This window comes from Cibotium barometz, chromosome 51, assembly GCF_041138505.1.
Source record: "Cibotium barometz isolate CiBa-2024 chromosome 51, ASM4113850v1, whole genome shotgun sequence".
NCBI lineage: Eukaryota > Viridiplantae > Streptophyta > Polypodiopsida > Cyatheales > Cibotiaceae > Cibotium > Cibotium barometz.
In genome coordinates this window covers 41217056-41222735 of record NC_141096.1, presented here as the reverse complement: position 1 = coordinate 41222735, position 5680 = coordinate 41217056, and the positions used below count along the sequence as shown (strand labels likewise).

The following is a 5680-nucleotide window of genomic DNA, read 5'->3' as shown; positions in this document are numbered from 1 at the left end:
TAGAAGTATACCAAGGTCTTGCAGATATGGTTAATTTAAGTGATGGAGTTAATAGAGTCTCTATAGGCATTGCTGGACGCAGGGTGGTACTGCCATCTACATATACTGGGGGGGCCTGAATATATGCATCAATTGTACCAAGATTCAATGGCTATTGTTAGAAAGATGGGTAAACCTGACCTATTTATCACCTTTACTTGCAATCCTAAGTGGGATGAAATAACTAATGCTTTATTGCCAGGTCAGGTTTCCCAAGATCGACCCGACTTGACTGCACAGGTCTTTTATGAGAAGCATAAGGACATGATGCACTTATTGGTGAAAAAATCAATATTTGGAATGGTATTGGGATTTGTTTCTGTTATTGAATTTCAAAAAAGAGGCTTGCCACATGCACATATATTATTGATTTTGGAAAGTGGATGTAAACTGATCGAGATTCCTCACTATGATATGTTGGTGTGTGCTGAACTTCCTGATGACAAGGTGATGTTTCCAAAGTTGCATAGCATAATGAGTCATTGCAATGTCCATGGACCATGTGGTGAACTGAATATGCGCTTTGTATATTGGGCTTTTCAAAGGTTACATATTCATCTCCCAATGCACAATAATGTGCTTTTCAATGACCAGGATGACTTGCGTGATGTGATTAGTTGTGATAGAAACCAAAGAACATCTCTCACGGAATGGTTCAAAGCCAATCAATTGTATGCAAATGCAAATAGCATACTATATGTTGATTTCCCTTTGCAAGTGGGTGTGGAATTCGGCTCTTCGATCATGGACTAAAAGGAAAAGGGAAAATATGATTGGACATATGTATAATGTTAGTCCGAGTGAGGTGAGCAATATTACTTAATGGATGCTACTCATAGTGTGCAAAGGGTGAAAATCTTTTGAGGATTTGCAACGAACAGTGAATGGACATTTGTATCCATGTTTTAAAGCTGCATGTGAAGCCAGAGGGATGTTGGAGAGTGATAAGGAGTGGTGCATGTGTCTCTATGAAGCTGCAATTCAGAATATAGGATTTCAGTTGTGTCAATTGTTTGTCATTATAATGGTTTTTTGTGAGCCTATATACCCTGGGCCGCTTTAGGACAAATTCTCCGCCCGTCGAACTTTCGAAAGATTTTTTGCATTCATTACTGCAAAAAAGAGAGTGTGTCGATGTTGGTGTTTGTCATTGTATAGCAAAGAATCAGGCTTTGTTACACATGCAAGATCTCTTACACCAATATGGAAAGCGGTTAGCTGATTTTGAAGGGTTGCCTACTCCAGATAGATCAAGTGTTACCACTGTCAACAATGGTTTATTGATGGAAGAGACATTAGGAAATTTTTGAGCTCATTTTGGGGCCCTGTAAGGAAGTTTGACCGGAATATTCCCTCCAAAAAGAGGCACTGGATAAAATTTTTGCAAACGAACTCCAAATTTGTCGGACCTCACATATTTAGATTCTACTCTTCAAAAGCTATCCATTGATATATAACACGATAGGGTTCAGAGAAGGGACAAGGTAGATACCTAGAAGATTCCTTTTTGCCTAAGAATCTTCTACGTAACTAAGAATCTTCTACGTTACGTAGAAGATTCTTAGGCAAAAAGGAATCTTCTAGGTATCTATCTTGTCCCTTCTCTGAACCCTATCGTGTTATATATCAATGGATAGCTTTTGAAGAGTAGAATCTAAATATGTGAGGTCCGACAAATTTGGAGTTCGTTTGCAAAAATTTTATCCAGTGCCTCATTTTGGAGGGAATATTCCGGTCAAACTTCCTTACAGGGCCCCAAAATGAGCTCAAAAATTTCCTAATGTGATGTTTGATTTTGTTGAGTAGGCTAATTTGTCTGTTTCCATGGAAAGAAGTCTTAATAGTTATCAATCAAGAGCATTTGATACTATCCTTAGAGCCGTTTCTTTGAACCAGGGTGGTATTTTTTTTCTTGATGGACCAGTTGGATCAAGCAAAACTTATCTTACAATGCCTTGCTATCTCGATTGCGTGGAGAGAAACACGTTACCTTGGCATGTGCATCATCTAGAATAGCTGCATTATTACTCTCTCGAATGGTCGTACAGCTCACTCACGTTTCAAAATTCCATTGGTACTCAATGCTTCTAGCACATGTGGAATCAAAGCTAATAGCCTATTGGCTGAGGTGTTGAAGCTTGCAAGATTAATCATTTGGGACGAGGCTCCAATGATGCATAGGTACGCATATGAAGCACTGGACAGGACATTGAGGGACATTATGCAAAGTGAACAGTGTTTGGTGGAAAAGTTATGCTTTTTGGTGGTAACTTTAGGCAAATCTTACTAGTTGTGCCAAAGGGATCGCGCAAAGACATTGTTGATGCAATGTTAGGCCGGTCACATATTTGGAGATATGTGAGTGTTTTAAAGCTCACCCAAAACATGCGGATTAGACAGAGTGCTTATTGTGGTATAGAACATGAATTTTGTCAAATGGACATTACAAATTGGGACACTATAGGTCAGCCAAACAATGAAGGCAGAGTAGTAATTCCATCACAAATGTTGATCCATGGCAACTCTATTTTGAGTTTAGTAGAATGGGTATACAAAGATCTTCATAGAGTTGAGGATTATGCATTCTTCTTCAAAGATCATGCTATTCTTGCACCATGAAATTTAGAGGTTGATGAGATCAATGAACTAGCCTTGTGTTCATTGCATGGTCTTGAAAGAGAATACCTTAGTGCTGTTAAATTTGCAGTAATGTGATGAGCTATGGTGGATCAAATACTAGAATCAACATCATTAACAAAGAGATTAGATGATAATTAAGATGTGATTAGTGAACAATTAATTGATAGCTTAATGTAGGCATGGATAATCAAAAACCAACAAATTCTCATTAGGCCAATGCCTCAATTTATAGAGTTTACATCCAAGCATCCAATCCCACTGATTTCTCCTTGATTCACTCCACCTCTTTTGCTTGATTCTCTCCACCTCTTCCCTAGAATATCTCCACACCTCCTAAATCTCCTCATGCTACCCTTTATTCTCTCCCAGTAGATACTTCTCACCTTTTCATAGGTTCTCTCACATTTACAGATTCTCTTTTACAGCCTCTTGCCAAGGGCTTGTTCTCGCACACACCCTATTCACTTGTATATTTCAACAAGTGCAGATTCAGTTGTTTCTTTGCGAGAATGACGCAATACTGTATCCAATTGAGTACTTGAATAGTTTGAACTTAGGTGATGGTTACCCTCCTCACCGCTTACTTCTAAAGATTAATGTGCCTATCATTTTGCTCCGCAATTTGGACCCTCGGGGGACTTTGTAATGGCACCAGATTGGTATGCAAGTAATTTAACTCAAAGGTGATAGAAGTGGAAATCATTACAAGTACAAACATTGGAGATAGAGTCTCTATTCCCAGGATAACATTTGTACCTGCAATTGTCGTTTGACATGAGAAAGAGGCAATTTCTTGTTAGGTTAGCTTTTGGTATGTCAATAAATAAGTCACAAAGGACAAACATTGAGTGTATTGGGACTTTATCTGGCCATGCAAGTATTCACACATGGACAACTGTACATCGCTATGTCACCTGTTAGATCATCCAATGGAGTGAAAGTGTGTGTAAAGCATATTGTGGAATATGAAAGTGGCACATGTTCAAATGAACTCTTCACAACCAATGTTGTCTACAAGGAGGTTTTGCAAATGGCATGTCGAAGAATTTAAATGTAAATGACAGTTTGCAAACGTAAGAGACTACATTTAAACCTATCTTTGTGTAATGAAGGAAGCATTTGATTGGAGAATGCTTTTGAAGATGTGCAAGTGCAGTCTTTGTTTGCGTTTGGGTTGCTTTTATATACAGTGCCCTTATATTGTGTGTGTGTGTGTGTGTGTGTATATAAAGAGAGAGAGAGAGAAAAAGAGAGTGTGTGTGTGTGTGTGTTATATTTGATATCAGGGATATATTGCTTAGGATGGATGTGGCAACAAGGATATCATTTTCGTTTGTTTATGGTGATGGACAAGATATTGAAGATAAATATTTTAGACGTTTGCTATAATTTAGGTATTATTGTTTTTCAAGATTTATTTAATATTCATGGGCTGAATTGTAGACCCTCCATTTTGGGAAGGCCAAGCAACAGCTTCTCTAATGATCGAACTATTAGAGAGCACTGGTGTTTTACGGTATATATACAAACTTTCTTTTTATGTAGCTTTTGTGTTTTGTTTGATTAATTTATATTTTTATTGAAGCATTCATTTGCAAACAGGGAATATCTTCACTTTTTAGAACCCAGATTATTGTTGGGTTTGTATAGTCGAGACAGTTATACGACGAGAGCTTTGGGCTCCTAGAAATTTACAATCTACTATTAGAAGGTTGCAGATCAGCTTCATGTACGTGTCATGTTTGTGGATTATGAAAAGCCTGATAAGTTAGATTTTCAGTGCATAAGCACTCGACAATATAGAATTTTTCGATTTGCTGTTTACAAGCCTATTCAAACGCCGTTCGCATCAATCTCAACTATTAATCCACCAAATGAGTTTTGTAAGCTTTTATTCTTATCCAACTTTTTTCTATGGAAGTTATATTTTCAATGCTAATATTTTTTATGACATACATTTTGCCAGATGGAGGCATGAGATATACGCTACCAAAGAGAGATAATCCAGTTGTCCAAAGATTGTTTTGAGGTTGTGTTCAGGTTTGTTAAGATACTCATCATTTTATGAATTTGTAATGCTAGAAGCTTCTATATGGATATATATAGCAATCACAATGTTTTTATATATTAGATTGACAAGTTGTACATATATGTATGAGTGTGATCAATATCTATGGATACTATGGGTGCATGGGCATACACAAACACATATGTGTGTATGTGACATGTACACATGCATTCATAGACACGCACACACTTACACATATCTTCCAATTGTGGCATGTATGGTTTCAATGGATTTCACGTACACGTACTCATACGTACATGTACATACATACGTATATCTTTATACGTATTTGTGTGTAGCTCGATGTGCCTAGCTTCTAAAAAGAAAGGAAAGGTGATTTTACACATTTCTTTTACATGTACGTAAATGCAAAATGCTTCTTGCCCGTCTCAGAGACGAGTCGCGACACTAGTACATAAGAAATTGTTAATTTATTATACATAAGAATTTGTTATACAAATATTTTTTGAAGGTTTCTTTAATTTTCAAAGTGTCACATGAATGGACATTATTAACCTACCCATCAAAATTCAAGCTTGTACTTAGGTCCAATAAAACTGACAAGTGTACGTGACTGTATACATATATTTCGTATATTATTACTCTGAATATGGGGGCCAACTTTTTTTTTAATTAAATAATTTTTATTACTCCAAATTTTACACACTTGAAGAGCCTATAATCTTATTTAATTCTTATTATTTATTTAAAAAATCAAAGTGTGATGAGAGTGTTGAAAATTTATGAGGGCCTTATGAGCAATAAAGAGTTTTTTTCTTTTTCTCTCACACACACACAAAACAAAGAGGTGCAAGTTTTGCTAATGTTTGTTGTCATTCATTAAGGCCAATGAGTGGTAAAGGTTTACCATCTCTACCTACACAAAAGTCTGACACTTCACTTCGGTTGAAGGATCGAACTAGCACTAATTTT

General features: G+C 36.7%; 1 protein-coding gene across 1 annotated transcript in view; it reads right to left on the bottom strand.

Moving 5' to 3' along the window:
* Positions 1 to 5553: 5553 nt before the first annotated feature.
* LOC147609633 (GDSL esterase/lipase At4g01130-like) overlaps positions 5554 to 5680 on the bottom strand; it is a 2444-nt gene continuing 2317 nt past the window's right edge. Inside the window, exon 5 of the mRNA XM_086787480.1 lies at positions 5554 to 5680. This exon is cut by the window's right edge and continues 299 nt beyond it. The gene's annotated coding sequence lies outside the window, so the exon portion shown is untranslated.